This window comes from Dromiciops gliroides, chromosome 3, assembly GCF_019393635.1.
Source record: "Dromiciops gliroides isolate mDroGli1 chromosome 3, mDroGli1.pri, whole genome shotgun sequence".
NCBI lineage: Eukaryota > Metazoa > Chordata > Mammalia > Microbiotheria > Microbiotheriidae > Dromiciops > Dromiciops gliroides.
Window position 1 is genome coordinate 253,934,220 of NC_057863.1, and position 23,177 is coordinate 253,957,396.

The window sequence follows — 23,177 nt, forward strand, 5'->3', positions numbered from 1 at the left end:
CACAGGACATAACTTGATCCAGAAAAGAAGCATTTTAAGCTTGGTTAGACCTGTCATTCTGCACTCTTGCCGCCTTAGATTTTTTTAAAAAACAGGGTCTTTTCCATAACCTGATAAGGCCTTAAAGAAAGACTTTCATAAAGATTTTTTTTAGTATCCCAATCACAATTTAACCTATTCTTGATGATTTACCATCTTCTTAGGAGCATCCATTGTTGTATAGTATGGTAAATACAGTAATGCCTTTGTGGCCTCTGGAGCTACTTAGGACTACTTTTCAATACATGAAATGACCCCAAACTGGTGTGCTTTTGCAATGTTATTTCCTCTCTTACTTGCCACCATCTATCTCTTATTTTTTTTAAATTTCTTCTTATTGATGTTACTGTCTGCCTCCAGCAGTATTTTCCTTGCTTCCTCCATATTGCTGATTAGGAATTCAAATTAATCAAGCATATTAAACTGGTAACCATACTTTTACACATAATTCCAAGTCCATGCACTCTGCTTAAAGGGCTAAGTCTTGTTTGACATTGTGAAGCTACCCATTTCACTGGTTATTGTACAAAAAGGGCTTTGTTACCCTTATACTGCTGCATAAATGTGAATTGTGAATAACCATTACCATTGCAACAAATACTGTGCTTGTCACAACTATTGTCTTTCTGCTTAGAAATCTGTTTTTCTCTTGCTTTGCTGAGGTGCTCCAGACAATTGTCAGAAGTCTGACTACTGAATAAAGGAAAAACCACTGTATTTGGAGTCCTGGAGTCCAGACCTGGCTCGCTGGAATGTCTGTGATATTGAAAAAAACTCACAACCTTTCTGCGATTTAGTTTCCTCAACTACAGAATAAGGAAATTAGACTAGACGGCCTCAGAGGTTGCTTTCAGTTTTAAATCAACAACCTTAAATGGGTCATTACCTTAACAAAGACATTTTAAAATATCATATTGACCCAAAAGTGAAAAAGAAGGTGTGTGTGTGTGTCTGTGTGTGTGTCTGTGTGGCTTTCCTTCAGAATTCCTTAAACAGAGGCTAAAGGCTAATTCTTAGGCAGTTAGGTGGTATACTAAGGAGAGTGCTGGTTTTTAAGATAGGATGACCCGAGTTCAAATTCTGCCTCAGATCTTTACTAGCTTTGTGAATCTGGGTGAATCAGTTTCTCTCTCTCTCTCTCTCTCTCTCTCTCTCTCTCTCTCTCTCTCTCTCTCTCTTTTTGATGAGGCAATTGGGGTTAAGTATCTTGCCCAGGGTCATACAGCTAGTAAGTGTTAAGTGTCTGAGGCCAGATTTGAACTCAGGTACTCCTGACTCCAGGGTCAGTGCTCTATCCACTGTGCCACCTAGCTGCCCCTATCAGTTACTCTCTTGATGTGGGATGGAATTAAAGTGATCAACATCTACCTTACTGGGTTGTTATAAGGATCAAATGAGATAACCTAGTAAAACTGCTTTGCAAACCTTATAATACTACTGTGGGAGTAGCTAGGTGACAGTAGATAGTGTTGCCAGCCCTGGAGTCAGGAGGACCTGAGTTCAAATTTGACCTCACACCTTAACTAGCTGTGTGACCCTGGGCAAGTCACTTAACCCCAACTGCCTCCAAAACCCAAACACTATTGCACCTTCTCAGTTCTGTATGTGTGTATGTATATGTGTATAGACACATATACTTACATATGTATATATGTATATGCTAGTTATTATTATTGTTGCAATTATGTGGTTGAGGAAATTCCTTTCAGGTATGGTTTATATTAGATGCAATGGAATAGAAAAAGTATTTATTGAATGCGCTATGTCTATGTGCCAAGCACTGTGCTAAGCTCTAGTGATTCAAATAGAAAACTGAGGTCGACAACACATATAGTAGTGTTCATGTTCAGGGCAAATGAAAAGGCCAGGTGGTACTTAAACTAGAGTTGCAGGTCAGATTCCAATGCCTAAGGGTCCAAAGGGCAAAGCGAATTGTGTGACCCATCAAAAGAGCATAAACTACTACTATGTTTTATTTATTTTTTTTGTTTGCGAAAGAACATTTATCTTAAAAAAATGAAAAACTGAACTATGCAGTAGGTAGGAACTCTTTTTTTAACTCTTGGATTGGTCAGAATTTAATATTACCATAACTACTTAAGACTTGTTTGGGGGATTTGTGGTTATTTCAGCTTTTTTATAATGAAGCACCCTATAATTCTATTTAACATGCCGTAATAATTTCTTATGGGAAATGATATTGGAGATTTCTGCAGTAGGATTATAGCTTGGGAAACAATAGCAGCACAAAGGTGTCCCCCCCAAATGATGGGTGATAAGGGGTAGTAGCTTTGGGAGACAGGATGGATTATAAGTATGGTTGTGTCTTACCTCAGGCAGGGGTCAGAATCTAGCGGGAGGGAGATCTGGCATTCTTTTGAGGAGTGTCTTTCCACTAGAGCATAATTCTTTCTGGTTGTATAGGGCCTGCTTCACTCAATACCCATACTAGGTCTAGCTAGAACTGTTGGGTTTTTTTTCCCTTCATCAGAAGTCACCTGTTTTAGATCTTATTATGTCAGAGTTCTGATACTTTGTAAGATAATGGCTAATTGTTTGATAAAGATATGAAGGGCTAGTAAAAATGAGTGTTATATTTCCACTGGTATTTCTAACATGGGGAACTTCTGGAAGTATGCCCAGAGGAATTTCTTATGGTGAAAATTTCATGTCAGATAGCATAGACTGGATGGAAAAGACTCTTGAAGGAAGGATAACCACATCACACAGGCAGAGGGGCCTAAACCACTTACCCCCAACATGAGCCCTCCTAGTGGTTCACACGTCTCATGAGAAAAATTCAACATGAATATAGCACTTTACCATGACAAAGTACTTATATAAGTTATTTCACTGCATTCTGGCACTGTTTGCTTACCATATAACATTGAAAGTATTATTAGACTGAGGTATTATATAGTATTATATACCGAGACTTAGAAAGCTTAAGTGATTCATCCAAGCTCACCCAGCTAAAAAGTGTCACTGCAGGGCAGCTAGGTGGCACAATGGATAGAGCACCGGCCCTGGATTCAGGAGGACCTGAGTTCAAATCCGGCCTCAGACATTTGATACTTACTGGCTGTGTGACCCTGGGCAAGTCACTTAACCCCAGTAGCCTCACCAAAAAAAAAAAACCAAACCCGTCACTGCTGGGACTAGAACTGAGGTCTCTTGATTCCTAGTCAGGTACTCCTTATTTATGATGGTACCTGCTGCTTTTGATGCTAACTTGTCCTTTTCTCTACTCATTTTGCCAAATAATTGTCTAGTTAATTCATAATATCATGCAATACAAATTATAAAATATATTCCCTCTCAGCAGCTTTCTTCATCCAGAATTTGTGGAATGTGGAACCTGTATTTTATAAATGTGTAAAATATTTAAGGCTAAAAAAATCTTCTAAAATTGAACTCCAAAAATGATGAAGAACATCAATGAGAACTAATCATACATTTTCAATCATAGCTAATGTGTGGATTTTGTTTTGCCTGAGTAAGTGTCACAAGGGAGGGATTCTATCAGGAAGGGGAGGGTTGGAGTTAGTTATATAAAAAGAGAAAAGAAAGAAAAAGAATCAATGAAGCATTAACAAAAATACAAAGAAAGCAAATGAAAGTTCAGAAGGAGACATAAATGATGTAGTTTTGGTACTATTATGTTGAATTTAATATTTAAAAAGGCAAACTAAGTGAAATAAGTTCATCATTTCATATACAATCATTTTCTTTTTTGTAGAATGAACTGTTTACATATGAGTACATAAAAGGAAAAAAAGTTTTTAAAGAAGTCACTACTATCTCAGATTACTAAACAACACATAGAAAAATTTATATGTACTTCCCAGAAAAAGAAATGAATATCTAATTCAAAACAGTAATAATTTCAACAAAGTTAAAAATGACAAAATACAAATATTGCATTAGGACACTTGCTACCATCTCCCTGACAGAGTTAGATGCGGCTGGAATGTGAACCTGGATCTTCTAACTACTGTTATAACTTTCTATTAATTCACTGGCTCCCAAACCATTGTCCATGGACAGCTGGATGGTCTGATTGTCCTCTGGTTCTCTCTACAAGCTGTTCTCTTGCATTTAAATTCTTTTGTTCTTGAAAGGAATGAAAAGTATATTATTTCCCCACTGAACATGCTCTGTGCCTCAATTCACACTATTTCCTATTTCCTTTGTTTCCATATTTGCCTTCCAAATTCCTACCTGTCGTTTAAAGCACAATTTGAAAGCCCCCTCCCTCCAGGAAAGCTTAACTGGTTTCCTGGGTTGGGAACAACTTTTCTCCTCAGACCTCACATAGTATTTTGTTTTGCACCTCTCTGATGTGCTCACATATTATCTATTGTATATCATAGCAGTGATTTGGAATCACAAGATTTGAGTTCCAATTCTGGCTTTCGACAAATCAATTCACTTTCCTGGGCCATGGCTTTGTCACTTCTAAAACAAAAATGTTGGATTAGATCAGTAGTTCTCAAATTTTTGGCCTCAGGACCCCATTCCCAGCTTTCCCCAACCCACTCTTAAAAATTATTGCCTACAGGGGGCAGGTAGGTGGGCCACGGGTTCAGGAAGACCTGAGTTCAAATTGGCCTCAGAAACTTGACACTGACTAGCTGTGTGACCCTGGGCAAGTCACTTAACCCTCGTTGCCCTGCCCCCCCCAAATTATTGCTCACACTGAAAATTTAACAATCAGCTCAAGAGCCAGTTCAAGCTGGCTCCAAGACACCTCTGAATAGCTATCAATATTTACCAAAATAGAAATTAAAACATTTTATTATGATGATGAAAATCGTTTTGACCTTGTGGACTTCCTGAAAGCATCTAGAATCTGCCAGGGATCCTTGCACCATACTTTGAGAATCGCTAGATTAGATGAAATCTAAGGTCCCTTCCAGCTTCAAATCCTATGAACCACCTATGTTGGTACCTTATTTCTCTACTAAATGGTAAGCTCTTTGAAGGCAGAGACTATATTTTACCTAAATATACTTTGTATATTGCCTACCTTCAGCACAAAGTTTTCTTTCCCAACCCAATGCTGTTTTCTTGTGTTAACAGCAAGAAAAGTCTCAGTTTTATAATTTCAAGGTTGTACCAACTAGAACATCCCAGTATTGTTTCATTTCAAAGGCTTTCTCTGCTATAACCTGAGTCCAGATCATGTTCCAACTTGCTTTCACAATCTACAAGCAACTAAAATAGAAAGGGCCCCCTGCTTCCCTGAGCTCTGGAAGTCCAACATTTCAGCTGTAGAGATTCTCCCCTGCATACATGACCCTGTCCCAATCTTCTGAGCTATAATCTGCTGCTGACACAACAGAAATCACTGACATCTCTAGAACTAATTAGGCCAGTTTAATGATGACCAGCAGCATCAAACCTGGCTTTGAAACTGCCTTCAACAGACATTCTCCTCATGATGCTGAGAAGCAAGAACAGGTGCTTTCAAGTGCCTGGCCAGCCCCTGCTGTCCCTGCATCCTAGCATCTGTCTCCAGGTGACAATCTACCTTCTTCATTACCCCACGTTTTATGGTCCTGACGAGGAAAAGGGATGTTGCCTTTTCAGAGGCTTCCCCTCTTTGCTGCTATTAAGGACCCTACTTCTGTTCCACCTGCTATTCTTTATGGACCACTTCCCCTTTTACCATGCCAACTGTCCTCTTATCTTCTTTCTGCCTTGGTAAATACATTCTCTTATCTCAGTGCTATACCATATGGCTCCATGCCCAACTTCTGACTCTTTGCAGGCATGACACCTCCATTTCTACTATTATTTTGAAAGCAGTACCATTACTCCTATTAATTATGGAAAATTATTCACAGTCCTTTCAGGTAGATAGTATTTTTTTAGTAATAAACATTTTTATTTAAAGTTTTGGGTTCCAATTTTTATCCCTTCTTCTCTCCCTTCCCGACTCCCTCCCTGAGGCAGTAAGCAATAAGATATAGGTTATACATGTATGATTATGCAAAATATTACCCTATTAGTCATTTTGTATAAGAAAACTTGAATAAAAGGGGAAAAAAAGAAAGTGAAAAATAGCATGCTTCAGTCTGTGTTCCATCAATATCAGTTTTTTCTTTGGAAATGGCTAGTATGTTTCATCAATAGTCCTTTAGGATTGTCTTTGATCAATGTATGTTGAGAATATTTAAGTCATTCACAGTTCTTCATCAAACAATATTGCAACTTCTGTGCACAATGTTCTCTTGGTCCTGCTCACTTCACTATACATCAGTTCATATAAGTCTTTCCAGACCTTTCTGAAATCATTCGACTTTTCATTTCTTATAGCATAATAATAGTCCATCATCATACACCACAGCTTGTTTAGCCATTCCCCAATTGTTTTTTGGTGAGGCAATTGGGGTTAAGTGACTTGCCCAGGGTCACACAGCTAGTAAGTGTTAAGTGTCTGAGGCTGGATTTGAACTCAGGTCCTTCTGAATCCAGGGTTGGTGCTCTATCCACTGTGCCACCTAGCTGCCCCCAGTAGGTAGTATTTTAAGGGGGCTTAATGAATAGAGCACTGGACCTTAAGTCAGGAGTTTGACTTGAGTTCAAAATCTAGACTCAAACCCTAACTAGCTGTGTGATCCTGAGCAAGTCGCTTAAAAAAAATCAGTTTACGTCAGTTTCCTCATCTGTAAAATGGGGATAATAATAGCACCTACCTCCCAGGGTTGTCATGAGGATCAGTGACATAATATTTGTACTTTGTGAATCTTAATGTAGTCTACAAGTGCTAGTTATTACTATTATTTATTAATATTCCTATTTCACAGAAGTTCAGAAAGTTCAGATGATTTTCTCCTAACCATAGGCTAATAAAAGGTAAGGTTCAAATTCCCTTACCTGGCATTTAAGCCCCTTTATAATCTGCCACAACCTACATTTCTATCCTCATTTGTCATTTCCACCCACATGCTCTGTGCTTCAACTACCATGAACTAATCATTATGCCCATACCTATTTTTATGCTTTTTTTCCTGATGGCTGGTATGATACCTACCTTTCCTTCCTCTACCTGCTGAATTTCTTATTTATCTTTTAAAGTCCAAGTCAAACACCAACTTTTCTAGGAAGCCTTATCTGATCCTCCTAGTTTTGCCTCCATTCCCTCCAAGGTCATCATGTGGTACTCTGTGAGCCCTTTCTGTACTATACTTATATGGTGCTGAGTACTACCACTATTTGTGTTGATCTTATCCCCTTACTGGACATAGGAACAAAATAAGGACAGGGACTGTCTTACCGGAACTCTGTATTTCTTTCTTTCTTTCTTTCTTTCTTTTTTTTTTTTGCGGGGCAATTGGGGTTAAGTGACTTGCCCAGGGTCACACAGCTAGTAAGTGTTAAGTGTCTGAGGCTGGATTTGAACTCAGATACTCCTGAATCCAGGGCTGGTGCTCTATCCACTGTGTCATCTAGCTGCCCCAGAACTCTGTATTTCTAAGGCAATACATAACATATTGTGGTGCAATTACACAGCAGCATCTTAATAATTGTTGGATTGTTGAATGTAAAGCTAGGACCAAAACCCAAACCCAGAGTTCTTTCCACCATAGTACCAATATGACCAGTCCCTATTGAGACAGTGTGCTATATGTAGATAATCTAGAAGCAGGGAACCTCTTTTCAAATCCTGGCTCTGCTACTTGTTACTAGTGTGAATTTGAGTAAGCCGGCTACCTTCTTTAGGTCTGTTTCCTCATCTGTAAAATGAGATTTTGGACTAAATGATTTCTAAGATTCTTTGCAGTTCTAAATCCCACAATCCTTATGCACCATGCATATATGGTAGAGTAGAGAAAAGTGAGAAGAGCGGAGAGATAAGGTTGCCTGAATAATCCCTAGCTATATATGCCATTGTTTGGCCTCTTCATAAGGAAGCAGACCTATAACTTGAAAATGAAGTGTGTAAAAAGGAAAAAAGGCAGTTCCCAGTCAGGGTATACACAGATGACCTTAAACTGGCAATAACTGTAGGAGAAGCAGCTTTAAAATTCACAAAGGGTAGCCAGTGTGGTTGGATCGCTAGTCAATAAAACAAAACGCAAAGCCATGAGAATCATAGAAAGGCAAAAAATAGGACTGAAGATATAAAAATGGATGAGGGACCGGACAAAGGTGCCGATATACATACATTAGAGAGGAAATAGCAAAAAGTAATTTTAAGATGAAAGCAGGAAAAACATCAAAGATGGAAGATGTGAAAATTATCAACTGATTTCTGATGTCAATGATCATCCGTATCACTCCTACCAATAAGGCACATTGTTTCACTGACACAGCAGTTAGCTGGCATAGCAGATAGAGCACTGGGCCTGGAATCAGGAAGATGCTACTTCAAATCCAGCCTCAGACATTTTACTAGTTGTGCGACCCTGGCATGTCACTTAATCTCTGTTTGCCTCAATCAATAAACATTTATTAAGTTCCTACTACATGCCAGGCACTGTGAATTTCCTTCCCTATAAAACAGGAATAAGAATAGTACCTTTGTGTTGTTGCAGTTGTCCTTCAGTCATTTCAATCGTGTCCAACTCTTTGTGACCCATTTCGGATTGGAGGGGGTTGTCATTTCCTTGACTTCAGTGGATCCAATAGATCCTTTTGTCAGGCAATCAGAAGTCTTCCTGAATTTAGGTCTTCCTGACTCCAGGCCCACTAGCTCCCTCAATAGCACCTACCTCTCAGGTTTGTTGAGGATCAAATAAGGTAATATTTTTAAAGTGCATAGCACAGTGCCTAGCACATAGTAGGTACTATATAAATGCTTATTCCCTCCCTCACTTCCCAATGACATACGGTAGTGGCAGTTTTTTTGTATGTTTCTTTGTTTTGCTTGATAGTTTTAAATATAAAAGTAGTAATGGTAGGGTAATAACCTTTAAAAGTTTTCTATCAAACATGTTGTTAGTCCAATCAGGGGGTCTCTGTGTTTGTTTTAAAGTATCAATGTTTTAGCATTTAAAACTCTTCTCAAATCTGGGTAAGCCTTCAGTTCATGTTGGACAAAAAACTAAGCTTCCAGCAATAAACCTCCCTGTAAGGAGCTCATCAGCTACTGAATTCTGCACTACTGCACATGGTGGTTTGATAGGGATCCACAATCCTAGGATCTTTTGCTGTTCAAGGAAAACCCAGAGAAGGATGTCTCATAACACTTCTATTTTTAAGCCATCTGAGTAACAATAGAGGAGGCATGATTTCAAACAATAATTTCTGTAATTAGGCTAGAAAATAGGGAAGAGGGGGCTTAGAAATAGTTTGTTTCTGAATGATGGCAGTATAAGCCCTATAGTTTGCAGTTTGTCATCCTTCCTCCAAACTCAAAAAATTCTGTATCTACCTTATTGTCGTATCCTATTCTGCACAATAGTTATTCTATGTAATTACACATACCATTTCCCAACAGCTGCACTCCTGGATTCATCAACACCACCATTATCATCATGCTCCCATACTGGATACCTTCTCTCCTTTGCTCTTTCCCCACTTTAAAGCTTGTGTGTGCATGCGCGCGCGCACGTGTGTGTGTGTGTTGTTTTCCATAGAGTCTAAGTTACTTGGCATAAGAGGCTGTCTCTTTTTCTTATTTGTATCTCCAGCACTTAGCACAGTGTTTGACACATAGTAAACCCTTAATAAATGTTTCATTGAATCATGCCATGTATATATTTTATTGCACCCCACCACTATACCCGATGTTAACATCCACGAAGATGGGGCAGTGTAGTACAGCAGAAGGCACCATTGGCCTCAGTTCTAATCCTGGCTCTTACCCCTGATAACTTGGAAACAACACTGAACAAAGCATCTCACTTTAGATACCTGAGTTACAGTTTTCCCATTTCGTAACAGTTATATTAATAATTGTACTACCTAGACACAAGACTGTTGTGAAGGAAGTGCTGAGGAAATTGTTAAGAAAAGGTGAGTTATTAGTTTTCACAATTAGTTTCATTTTATTATTGTTTCAAGGAAGGAAAATCCATCCTCTCTCTCTCTCTCTCTCTCTCTCTCTCTCTCTCTCTCTCTCTCTCTCTCTCTCTCTCTCTCTCTCTCTTTCACCTCCCCCTATATTGAAAAAGAAAAATAAAGCCCTTGTAGAAATTGAGTTATTATTGCTCAATTATTTTTGATTCTCCATCCTTCAGACCCAACACAATGTTTAAAGACAACAGCTGCTGAATGCTACATGTACTCTTCCTGGTAACAGTCCAATAAAATAATTTTTACAAAGGTAATTCCATGACAAACAAAAATGCTTTTTAAAAAAGGTTAGAAAATGAACATGCAAGGATTTCAGAGAAAAGCCAAAAGGCAAATGTTTTTGCCACATGAAACCATAGTCACAGGTTTTCCTGCCTGGCTTTATGCTCCAGAAACAATAAATCAGTTCAGACACATGACAGAAAATTCTACCACACGAGCCAAGAGCTTGTCATGATTTTGTCCAAGATCCCCAAATGTGATCAAACACAAACAGAGACAGGGATGACACCATTCTGGGTCTGCATTAGGAGCAGCAGTCTGTCAGGATACTATTCATCCATTCAGCATGGTCTGTGTGAGATTTAGGGAGGGGGGGTAAGTGGAAGTAAGAAAAGAACTCTGAAGTCATAAATAATACTTCTGACAGAGACCATACTGAACATCCCTCACAACCAAATATTTGATGAGAGAAAACAATTACAATCTTTATGTCAGATTATGTATCTATTTGCTCTTTCAACAGGAACAGACCTCCTCCTAAATTCTAATGGGTTTTGTCAGTCCAGATGCCCCCCCCCCAAAAAAAATTGAACAACGTTTTCATTAGAAATTATTCAGTTTTTAGAAAGCCCCATCATAAACCAAGAAACTACGGGGCTATTTTCAGATACTGCAACAGAAATAGTAGGTGAAGGCTATAAGATAACCAAATCAACCAGGAAGTAGGCAAAAACAGCTACCTGATTGCTTTTTCTACCTAATTCATTCTCTATGCTATACTGGCCACAAGGTCAAAGTTTAAAAAACAAAAAAGGTGGGAAAAAGCACATTATGTCAAGGATATCTGACACCTTTGAGATACATTATGGATATGGCTTTCTGACTCAGGCACTTGGCTGCCACCTGTAATCCATATCACAGGTATGGATCAATATCTTTTAGAAGGTGACCTTTCATTTCCTCTAGGGAGGCCTGGTTTCTAATCCTGCTCAGACACTTACACATGGTATGACTCTGGGCACATTATTTAATCTTCCTAAACCTTAATTTCCTCACCTATAAAATGTGAATAACATTAGCACCTACCTTTCAGGGTAGATGTCAGGATTAAGTGAGATTATACACATACACACACATACATACAGCACTTTAAAGTGCTAGCAATGAATGAACAAGGATTTACAAAGGGATTGCTCTATGCAGGTCCCAGTGTTAGACATAAAAAGACAAAACCAAAACATTTCCTGGCCTCCAGCAGCTTATCAGAGGAGACAATTTGTACACATATAAGTATATACAAGATATAATCTGTATTATATACACACATATACATTCCTCCTCCTCCTCCTCTTGCTCCTTCTTCTCATTATTATTATTCCTCAGTATGACACAAATTCTCATCTGTAGTCCAGATGGAGAAAAGACTGGTAAAGTCTGTCATCTTGAATCATGACCACACAGAGACCTTGATTCATCATGTGGGAATTACATCACCTTACTATTAAGGGAGAGTTTGTTGTATTTCCTTTTTTTCTTCCCCCTTCCCTCAAAACTCAACTCAAAAAGCCAAAGGTATCCCCAGTTGGACACCTAAATTAAATATACAAGGATTTTTTTCCTTTCTCTGACCCACCCCACAACTACACTCATATGTATTTAATTATAATTACAATGGAGTCACTATAAATGTGTGTATGGGGGCTGGGGGTGGGGAAGAGATGGTGGGCTCCTGTTATTACAAATTCCTTTTAGTGCTTCCAGGAATAAGACTCCTTTGAAAAGAGCCTTAATACTTCATACTGATCCATGCGATCATGTTCTATAGTAAGGCTCCAGGGTAAATGCACAAATGCTCAAAATACCACTGTAAGATGAATTAGGCTTTAGCAAATGCCACCATTACATCCTGTTCAATATAAATGAAGTTATTTCCATGTTATACAGACAAGCTATATTAATGCTGCTTGCTGATGTGGATACAAGTAATTTTATATCATGAAAATTTCATATACTTGATGTTTTTGCATGTTCACATCCATTTAGCAGTCAACCTATTTAGTAAAAGTGGTGGCCTTTCCCCATAATATTTAAGGACAACAACTAACTTTATACTTTTAGTCATAAGGTAAAGAGAAGCTTAAAATATATTGAAGTAAAATGAAGGGGTGTTTGTCCCAAGGCAGGGAGAAAGACTAAGAAGAAATTATAGGGACTGGATATGTGGAACCCAAGACTTAGCAAAAAGTTAGGCTTTTTAATCTGATACATTCCCTTAATAAAACACTGGGCGATTGAGCAGAGAGAGCTGTAATGCACACTTCAACACACCTCTCCTCCCTTCCCCCTCCCCCCTTCCAATTCCCTTTACAGGATAAAGAATCACCTGTCCCTCTCCCATGGAGCCTGAGGCCTCTTCCCTGGCCCCTCCAAATGCCCCAGTCACATGATCTTTGCTGATTAGACTATCCTGCTCCTGACAACTCTCTGCTCTACTACTTTGCACAATTTGAAATCTTTATCCCAGACTAAGTGGCATTACTAATTCACTACCCGCACCTCTATCTAACCATCTCTTTGACCTTATATCCCCTTGGATATAAGGGGATATATCTGTCTGTCTGTCTGTTTCTCTCTCTCTCTCTCTCTCTCTCTCTCTCTCTCTCTCTCTCTCTCTCTCTCACACACACACACACACACACACACACACACACACACACACACACACACACACACTCCCACCCTTCCATTGACAAAATGTTTAGAAAAGCCTTTTAAAATTCTATTAAGTAGGTTATTAGACCATATTTACCCTACCAGGAATCTTCAATTTAAAAGAATAAAAAAATGCCTACATAAAATCCCTCTCCTGTCCATTTGTTTTTGTTTGCAAATAAAACGTACGCAGATTATCTGCTTTATATGAAAGAAAACAAACCAACAAACCAGAATCTTATACTCCTTGCTTTGTTTGCAAGGGCAATAGGTTCCATTATAACAAAGTAGTTTCTGAGGTAGCGCTTTAATGAGCTTAACAGGTATTGACCTGCATTCCTCAAACAGATTGGGAGTTTACCATCTTCTCTCTCAAAGCCTGCCTCTAACAAATTGAGACCTGGCTACAAATTTAGGATCTTTCAACTGTCAGGTTCAGGGGCAAAGAGGCCAGGAAATAAAGAACAGGACCAAACAAGAAAGAAAAAACAAAGCCTTCTCTTTCAGGTCTCAGAGCCTGGGAGAAGAAAGGTCGCTAGACTTGTTCAACAGGACTGCCAGCAGGCAGCCTATGTAAATGGGTTTGGAAGCCAAATTCAATCATAAATTTAGCACATGGTTCACATTAAACCCATGCTAGAGACCCGGTGTTCCCTCTACCTTGCACAGCACACCTTTGCATGAAAAACTGTACCTAATTAAAGGCAGGAAATGGAGCAAGGTAGCATTGGGGAGCAGAGAGGGGAAAAGAAAAGGAGGCTATGCTCTATTCTTGCAAGATGGTAATCAATGTACCGAGTCAGAAGGAGCCAGTGAAGCAGGACACTTCCATCTGTTCAAGTTCAGAATGAAAGACACTGGTACAATAGTCATTTGCTACTTAAATAGAAAGAGATTTCCACAGGGACAGAGTTAAGACTGCAAATGTAAAAGATTTCTTTTTTTTTTTTTAAAGAAATTTGAAGCACAGGGTTCTGTTTTTCAACCCCTATGGGGACAGAAGACCTGGGTTAGAATCCCCACTCTGCTACTTGATTTATCTGTGCAATCTTAGGCAAGTGAGTTTCCCTCCCTAGGCTTTATTTATTTTTTTCACTTGTAAAACAAGGGAGTTGGACCAGAGGAGCTCCAAGTTCTCTTTTGTCTCTAAATTCTATGACATATATAATCTAATATTCAGGCTAGCCAAACAAGATCAAATTCAACCAGTAGTTGACATTCATATAGCACTTAATGGTTTGTGAAGGACTTTACCTACATTAGCTCACTTGAGCCTCACAGCAACCCTGTGATATAGGTGCTATTACTATACCTATTTTTCAGATGAAGAAATAAAATCAGAGAGGACAAGTGACTTGCCCAGAGTCACACAGCTAGTGTCAGAGATAGGAATAGAGCCCAAGTCTTTCTGACTACAAGTACCAGCAGTCTAACTACTATGTCACCCCTTGTACAATAACACAATGTATTTTGGGTATTGACAACTTTCTGTGATCAAATGACATTGATCTTCTTTCTTTCCTTTCTTTCTTTCCTCCCTCCCTCCCTTCCTTCCTTCTTTCTTTCTTTTGCAGGGTAATGATGGTTATGTGACTTGCCCAGGTCACACGCTAGTGTCAAGTGTCGGAGATCAGATTTGAACTCAGGTCCTCCTGAATCCAGGGCCTGTGCTTTATCCACTGTGACACCTAGCTGCCCCCATTGGCCTCCTTTCAGTCCTTAAACAAGACACTCCCTTCTCCCATCTCTGGGCTTTTTCAGTGGCTGTCCTGGATACCTGGCTTTTTCTTCCTCCTTATTACTATCTCCTGGCTTCCTTCAAGAACTAGCAAAAATTCCACTTTCCATAAGAAGCCTTTCCCAATCCCTCTTAATTTTAGTGCCTCCCATATATCGATAATTTCTGGTTTATCCTGAATATATCTTATTTGTACTTTGTTTTGTGTATGCTGTGTTTTCCACTAGACTGTGAGCTCCTTGAGAGTAGGAGGTTGGTTTTTGGTCTGTCTTTGTATCCCCAATGCTTAGCACAGTTTCTGTTACACAGTAGGTACTTAATAAATACATACATGTTGACTTGACACGTAACATGTTTTTAAAGAACTTCAGAGCCGGTCAAAACTTCTCATAAGGGCTTTGGCACAACTGTGTACACCATCTTCCATTCCTTCTGCCATACAAAAGACAAAGTTAACCACTTCTTTTTTTCATCCTGAACTTCTATATCTTCACCACTACTGGTGAGGCAGTGTTGTAGACTAGACAGAGGGCTGGCCTCTGGACCTTAAGAAGACCTGTGCTTAAGCCCCACCTGGGCCAATTATGGCAATTCTCTAAGACTGCAATGAAGGAGCCAACTTGCACTGGTAGAAGGAGTTTACCGTTATCAATGAAAGGTTTCTTCCCTATTTCTGCTTTCATATGTTATAGCTATTGAGCAGGACTTTTTTTTTTTAAGTTAAATTCTTTCAAACATAAAATTAAATACGTTCATCAGAGTCCTAATTATTAGTATAATTGCATTATAAAGGAAAATGAAATTTGAAAACAAGTATCTTTAGGCCTGAGGACAACAATTTCTATATAATTCCAGTAACTACAGCTCTCTGGTGTGGATTCTGATCTTGAAATATTATTGCTCAAAGTCTGCTGTCTGCCACCCATATTTCAGCATATAAATGGCTAAGACAACCCTCTGCCAGCTTTGTGTTCCTGGATCCTGACACAATGCAAACATTTCATGAAACAAGTTTGTCCTGGGGCCAAAGTTTTGAAGTTTGTTTTTTTGTTTTGTTTTGTTTTAAGATTACACTGAGCAGTCATTTAATGTTTGTATCAACTGTGTTATTCTGAAGTACAGATTGCCCTGTCTCTCCACAAGGTCTCAATAGAAGAAATATTGTAACTAGCCACAGTAACAAGCTGGCAAAAGAAACAGTAACAAGGAGGGAGAAGGGTCAGGGAAAGCCCATCTTTTTCTCTAGAGTCAGCGTCATATCCTATGGAAATAAGGAAGAGCATTCACTCAGGTCTCCCATTGTCTCTCTATAGGAGATTTCCTGGTAATGTGACAACACTGTTCCCTTGGACTTGGTGCCTATTTTCCTCAGGTTGGTCTTTACAGGGCATCTCACTACTGTCTTAAGGGCTCAGTTGGATTTTAAAATTTTTCCTAAGCACTGACTAAAGTGCTAAGAATACAAAGGTGAGAGAGATATAGTCAAGGATTTATAAAGTAGCAAAGGAGCTTCAGAAAAGCATTAGAAAGAGGTGAGATTACAGTGATCCTGGGAAGCCTAAATCCAGAACACAGTGGCTGTGTACTCTAGGTGAGATCTGAACATTTCTTCACTGTTTCTGAGGCTGGGAGATACATATATTCATAGGAATACATTTTACTGGTCACAATATGACTACATGCTATGGGATTTGCTGGCATAAATAAAGTGACTTGAATATGTGTCTCCCATGTTTCCTAGCATGCTGCACCCTGGGGAGCTGACTACCCTAAATCATGAGGTCTGGCCTAACCCATGAGCAGAAGAGAGGGAGGAGGAAAGTGAAGTTAAGAGAATGACATGAAAGGAAATGAAAGATACATGTGTGGTAAAGAGTAATAGATATGCAGCTAGGTGGTGCAATGGAGAGAGCACCAGCCCTGGATTCAGGAGGACCTGAGTTCAAATCTGGCCTCAGACACTTAACACTTACTAGCTGTGTGACCCTGGGCAAGTCACTTAACCCCAACTGCCCCACAAAAAAAAAGAGTAATAGAGAAATAAATGCAGACCAATGATTGGAACAGAAACAAAATGGAAATTTAAGTACAATAAGAAGTTATTTAAATAAAACTGAAAGTATGACCATCCCAGACCAATTATTGCTTTATGTTATGAGAATGCATGGGGCAGCTAGGTGGCTCAGTGGATAAAGTGCTAGGCCTAGAGTCAGGAAGACCTGAGTTCAGATCCAGCCCAGACACATATTAGCGGTGTGACCTTGGGTAAGTCATTTAACCTCTTTTGGCCTTAATCCACTGGAGAATGAAATGACAAACTACTCCAATTATCTTTGCCAAGAAAACTCCATGGACTGTATGATCCACAAGGATACAGAGTCAGATATGAGTGAACAACAACAAATGCGAATGCAGAAAAATGCTAGTATTGATGATCTTGTGCTAGAATAACATCAATTTGTTTGTTTGTTTTTTTAAAGCCACGAGCAGTTTGGAGAATGCTGGCCCTTAAGCATTCTTCACACTGAAGGAAACCGTCATGCCCCTCTCATTAGGACTCCAGATACACTTGTTCATCTCAGTCAGAGACCACTCTACTTTTCCAGCTGCACTCTCCAGAAGGAATCCATTTGGCTCTGGAGGAGAGAGTGAGGTTGGTGACCTTGCACAGACCTCCCTCCCTTAAATCCAATTCACTGCAATTCATGACATCACCCCGATGTCACAGTCCTCTTCAAGAACAAAAGACAAAGAACAACAACAATTATAGCACCAAGAAAAAAGGCAGAGCAGCACAAGCAAAAGGGTTATCTTTTTTTTTTTTTAATTCTGGGGGACACCTCTGTCAGGTTCCGCTGTTCTATTTGTACTAGGTATGCATGGCATTCCTCCAACTCCTGTTTCTCCACTGCCGAGGTCTCTGTTCTGTACCCAAGATGTCTCCTTGACAAGGTAGTGCTCTGGTAGGTGAACCATCTTTCCTGCTCCACTCATGAGGCCTTTGTTCTCTTTGACATGGTGTATACACTTGTCTTGTCCTGAGCACTTGTGGCCAAATGTGTTGACAAAATATTGAAGAAAACTTGATAATCTGATTCCAAGGTAGCTCCTATAACTGAGTGACACTTGTAGACTGTGGTTTGAAAAGGGGGCTCTGCAGAGACTAGTCTAGCCAGATACTGAACTGAATATAGAGGAGAAAGGGATACAAACAGAGCTCTGGAGGGTTGTACATCCCGAAGGTTCCTCTAGGTACATGTGTACACACACACACACACACACACACACACACACACAGGAGAGGGGTAACCATACTGCCCTCCAGGGAACTGCATACACTAAGGAAACTGCACAAGGTGAAGAAGACAAAGTGGAGCATTTCTGGACAAAGGGGACGAGGGAAAGGGAAGGGAAGAGTAAGAAAGAGAACAAGTATTTATTAAACAACTACTATGTGGCAGGCACTGTGCTAAGTGATTTACAAATGTTATCTCATTGATCCTCAGAACAATCCTATAAGGTAGGTGCTATTTTTAGCCTCTTTTTACAATTGAAGAAACTGGGGTAGATAGAGGTTAGGTGACTTGACCAGTTCCATAGCTAGTAAATGTCTGAAGCTAGATTTGAATTCAGGTCTTCCTGGCTCCAGGCCTAGCACCCTATTCTCTATGACACATAGCCATTCCTTAAACTTAAGAGCCAGCTTAGGGTAAATTCTGTCTTAAACAAAAATAAAAATTTTTTCCCTTATTGATTTTGAGGAAAGAATCAAAGAATAATCTTTCCTGCCACCCCCCACCCCCCTTCCCTTTTTTGGTTCTGATAAGGAGCAGCAAGGAAGAAAGCCAAAATATGGAGGAATAAAGGCAGGTCTCATACTTCACTGAAGAGAATTAATTCTCTCAATTCTTCATAGGCTTGGACACAAGTTCTTTGTATTGTTGTTTAGATAGATAAAGCTTGTGCTAGATGTAATGTCTTATTAGTCTGAGGGCTTCTTAAAGAGCTGTGGACCCTTTATCTTTTTTTTTTTTAAATAGAGATCTCAAACCAAATTCTGATCTTTTCAGGGGAAACCCCTGGGCAGGGGCATGAGCTAGAGATTTCCTAAGAGTAATCCCCAAGAATGAACTCTGTTAATCCAGAACTTTGGTCCTTGAAATTATTTTTCTGAGGTGAGAGAATACTTTTCTATTTATCATAACTGTTTTGTTTGTCCATTGAAGGGAGGAAGAAAGATTACTGGCTCTGGACTCAGAATGCCTGGGTTCATGTCCCATTTCTGTTTTCTACCTGCGTAGGCCTGGGAAAATCACCTAACCTCCTTAGGCCCAAATTTCATCATTGGTAAAATGAGTCAGTTGGATTAGATGACCCTCAGGCTCCTTTCCAACTCTAGTCTATGACTATTTGTTAAATCACTTAAGTAAGTGATTATTTTAGGATGTAGGCAGAATAGTCAAAAGCTTCAAAAGTTACAGTCACTAGAAGAGTTGTACATTTATTTTTGTAAATGTTGTAGATCCTTGTTATCTGGGTAAATATATACATAGTGAGGGGTACATGCTCAAAAATGTTTGATTGCTAGGGGTTCATAATCAAAAGAGTTTGGAGATCACAGATCTAAACATCATACCTTTTAGCTGGGGAGGAGTTAAAAAACATGGATCATTGGACCTCTACATATTTATAATAGATCACATCTAGTTAAATTTGTTTTAGCACTGACATTTGTTCTTTCTCTATAAAACAGGCAAAACCTGTCTGAAATAAGTCATGAGTTTTCCCCATCATTTTTGGGGGACTATTTATAAAACTTTACTCTCGGAACAAAAAGAGGAAAAGGTCATTTATGTATAAAAATATTTATAGCAGCTCTTTTTGTGGTGACAAAAAACTGAACATGAAAGAGATGCCTATCCTTTGAGGAATGGTTAAATAAGTTGCAATATATCGATGTGATGGAATGCTATTGTGCATTATTATGCAGAAATGAGGAAAAAGATGATTTCAAAAAGACTTATATGAACAGATGCAAAGTGAAGGAAACAAAATCAGTAATTTTGTCCTACCATCAATATTTTCAAAATGGGCAATTTTATAAACTTTTATAAACTGATAAAGAATGAAATAAGCAGAACCAGGACAATACTTTATAGAGAAATAAACAACAGTGTAAAAAGAAAACTTCAAAATCTAGAAAAAACTATGATTGATACAATGACTATTCATGACTGATGTAGAAACATTCTATCCATTATAGAGACACAAGAGATTTAAGACATAGAATGAGACATACGCACACATACATACACACATATTTTATGCATTCATTGAGGGAATTAGTTTAACTATGTGTATAGTCAATTTTCTTGACTATGTGTATGTTATAAGAAATTTGTTTTTCTTTTCTTAATGAGGTAGGAGTAAGAGGGAGAGAAAATAGATTTCTGTTCATTGAAAAAAACAAATGGTGGGGAAGAGTGCTATAAATATAAAATGTTGCATGGACTCTCAGATGAGGTCACTGTTATTCATTTTATTTTATTTTATTTTTGTTTTTTTTGTTTTGTTTTGTTGTTTTTTTTGCAGGGCAATGGGGGTTAAGTGACTTGCCCAGGGTCACACAGCTAGTAAGTGTCAAGTGTCCGAGGCCGGATTTGAACTCAGGTACTCCTGAATCCAGGGCCGGTGCTTTATCCACTGTGCCACCTAGCCGCCCCCTATTCATTTTATTTAACTGTTTTACTTTATAACAGGACACCTCTCACACAGGGAGAATATCTGTAATGTCTTCCCCAAGCATGTGATGACATCCCTCAGCAGAATAAGCAATAGCTATGAAAGTGGCTGAAGCAGGGGCTAGGCAGTGCTCAGAGCTTGGTCAGACATTGAAGACACCAGTCACCCACTGCATCTTGGGCCATAGCCAATCATCTTGTCTTTTGTCCTGCCACTGGACTTTGATGACTCTCGAAAAGAGAGTGAGGTGGACAACTTTGCCTCAGTTAAATCCAGTTCACACGTAAGTCAAGACATCACCATGATGTCATTGGTACTCTTCGAAAAGGAAGGACAAACAACAACAGCAACAACAACAACAACAACATACTCGGTACTGTGCCAGGTATTGTACAAAGACTAACATAACAGTTCCTACTTGCAAAGACTTTATAATTGGGGGGTGGGGTGGGGACTAGAGACCCAACACACACACAGATAAGTATATACAACATAACAAGGAGTAATTTCAAGGGGCAGCTAGGTGGCACAGTGGATGAAGCTCTGGCCCTGGATTCAGGAGGACCTGAGTTCAAATTTGACCTCGGACACTTGATACTTACTAGCTGTGTGACCCTGGGCAAGTCACTTAACTCGAATTGTCTCACCAAAAAAAAAAAAGTAATTTCAAGAGGGAGAGGGCACTAAGAATCAGGAATAAAAGGACTGCCCTCAAATAGAAGGCAACTAATTATCCTGAGGAAGATGGGGATTTTAGAAGGTGTAGGTGAGGAGGGAGTTTTATATAAGCATAGGAGACATTGGAAAAGTCTTGGAGGCAGGTAGTATTACATGTATGAAGAAAAACTAGCAGACTAGTTTAACTCAAACACATGGAGGTGAATGGAGGGAGTAACAAGAAATAAATAAGGCTGCAAGAAGGAAGGTATGATTGTATGACAATCTGAGGATTCTGTATTAGGGGCAACAAAGTTTTTTGAGGGGGAGGGGGAAATATTCATGATATGGTCAGATCTGTATTTTAGGAATATCTATCTGGTAGTAGTAAAATGGACTGGAGAAAAGAGAGGCTAGAGAATTTCAATTCCTGAAACAAATAATTTCTTTTAAAAATTCAATGCATGAGCATTCCTGCCTCCTAATATAATTAATTGACTATATTAGTCATATCAGTCATATCAGTCATGCAGTACTAGAGTTCCTATGTAGACACATTTAAGAAAGAATTATGGGTGATTCTATTATTTACACAGCTGGAAGCACAGTATAATGAGAGGCAGCATAGCCTTGCCTAAAAAATTGGAAGACTTGAAGTCAGGACATGTGGGTTCTAGTCTTGCTTCTTCTCTTTACTAGCTATAAGACCATGAACACATCACTTAACGTATTCTGAACCTGAATTTTTTCATCTGTAAAATGAAAGAGCTAGATTACGATCTCCAAGTTACTGTCCATTTCTGTCATCTTCAATTCTGGCATAAGCTCCTTCGGTTTAAGGGGGCTTCCCTCTATAATTTGCTCAAGATCATAGAAATCTCAGCAAGAAGGAACTAACCTGGACTCAGTGTGGCTCATGCCATTGCAATGAATCTATTCAGTGATCAAACTACCAAAATAATGATATAGAGAGGCAAGAATACTGATGGTACAGCAGAAAAAAACACTGGCTTTGGGATCAGTGGGCCAGCATTCAGATGCTGACTATTTCACTTATTACCTATATGTCCAAGTCCTATCTTCTCTGGTCCTCAGTTTCCTTATGTTAAATGAGGGGCTTAGATCTTTTAAATGAGGTCCCTTCCTTTTCTAAATCTATAATCCTACCCTCACTATTACTGCTTAGATAGGACTACACAAAAATATGGCTCTTTTAAAACTGCAAGTAACGATGAGCAGGTCCCAATCACCCAACGGGCAATTAGTTCCTATTTTATCTTACCAGTAATAAAAAAGCATTTAGTACAATAAAACAGTTTGAGATGGGGAGATTGCAGAGGACATTTGAAGAAAAACAAAAAACAAGTTTTGACATATAAAACTACCACAGAAAAGCAACAAGAAAAGTAACCTAAAACAAGAAGCATTCACCAACAGCAAAGCATTTATTATCGATGCATATACAATCACAGCTTAAATCTCCAGAGTTTTTATTATTAGAGTCATGTGGAAATCAACAGTTTTCTACATCAAAGAAAGCTTGTTAATCCTTCTGAAACTCAGCAGACTAGAATCCTTGAGCTCACAAATTATGTGACTGTGGCAAATGCCTCACCACTGTAAACTGTGGAATAAGCCGTTACAGCTGAAGAACTTCAACACTAGTCATGTCATATAAGTACACAATAGGCTACCAGATTTAGTAACTTATTCTTATCAAAGGCTATAAAAATTTCCATTTTTGTGACAAAACAATTTAGGAAACTTTTGAAGTCACACACATATATGAACAAAAGAAGAAAGGGAAAGGTATTTAAAATATTAAAAAGACTTTAAAACTTTCAGATCCTTTATATCAATTTGAACATTAATGTCAACTAATCTATGCAGTCTATATCTTTGCATTGAGGGAATTTGTTTTGCTTGATTATGTGTATAAGAAATTTGTTTTTCTTTTCTTTTTTCCCCTATGAGGGGTCAGTGTAGGAGGGAGAGGAAACAGATTTCTATGCATTGAAAAAATAGAGAGGTGTGTGTGTGT

At 38.9% G+C, this 23,177-nt stretch overlaps 1 protein-coding gene across 3 annotated transcripts in view; it reads right to left on the bottom strand.

Annotated features, from left to right (window-relative positions):
• The window catches only part of TBC1D8 (TBC1 domain family member 8), a 134,140-nt gene that overhangs the window by 83,427 nt on the left and 27,536 nt on the right, over positions 1-23,177 (bottom strand). The gene's annotated exons all lie outside the window — the stretch shown is intronic.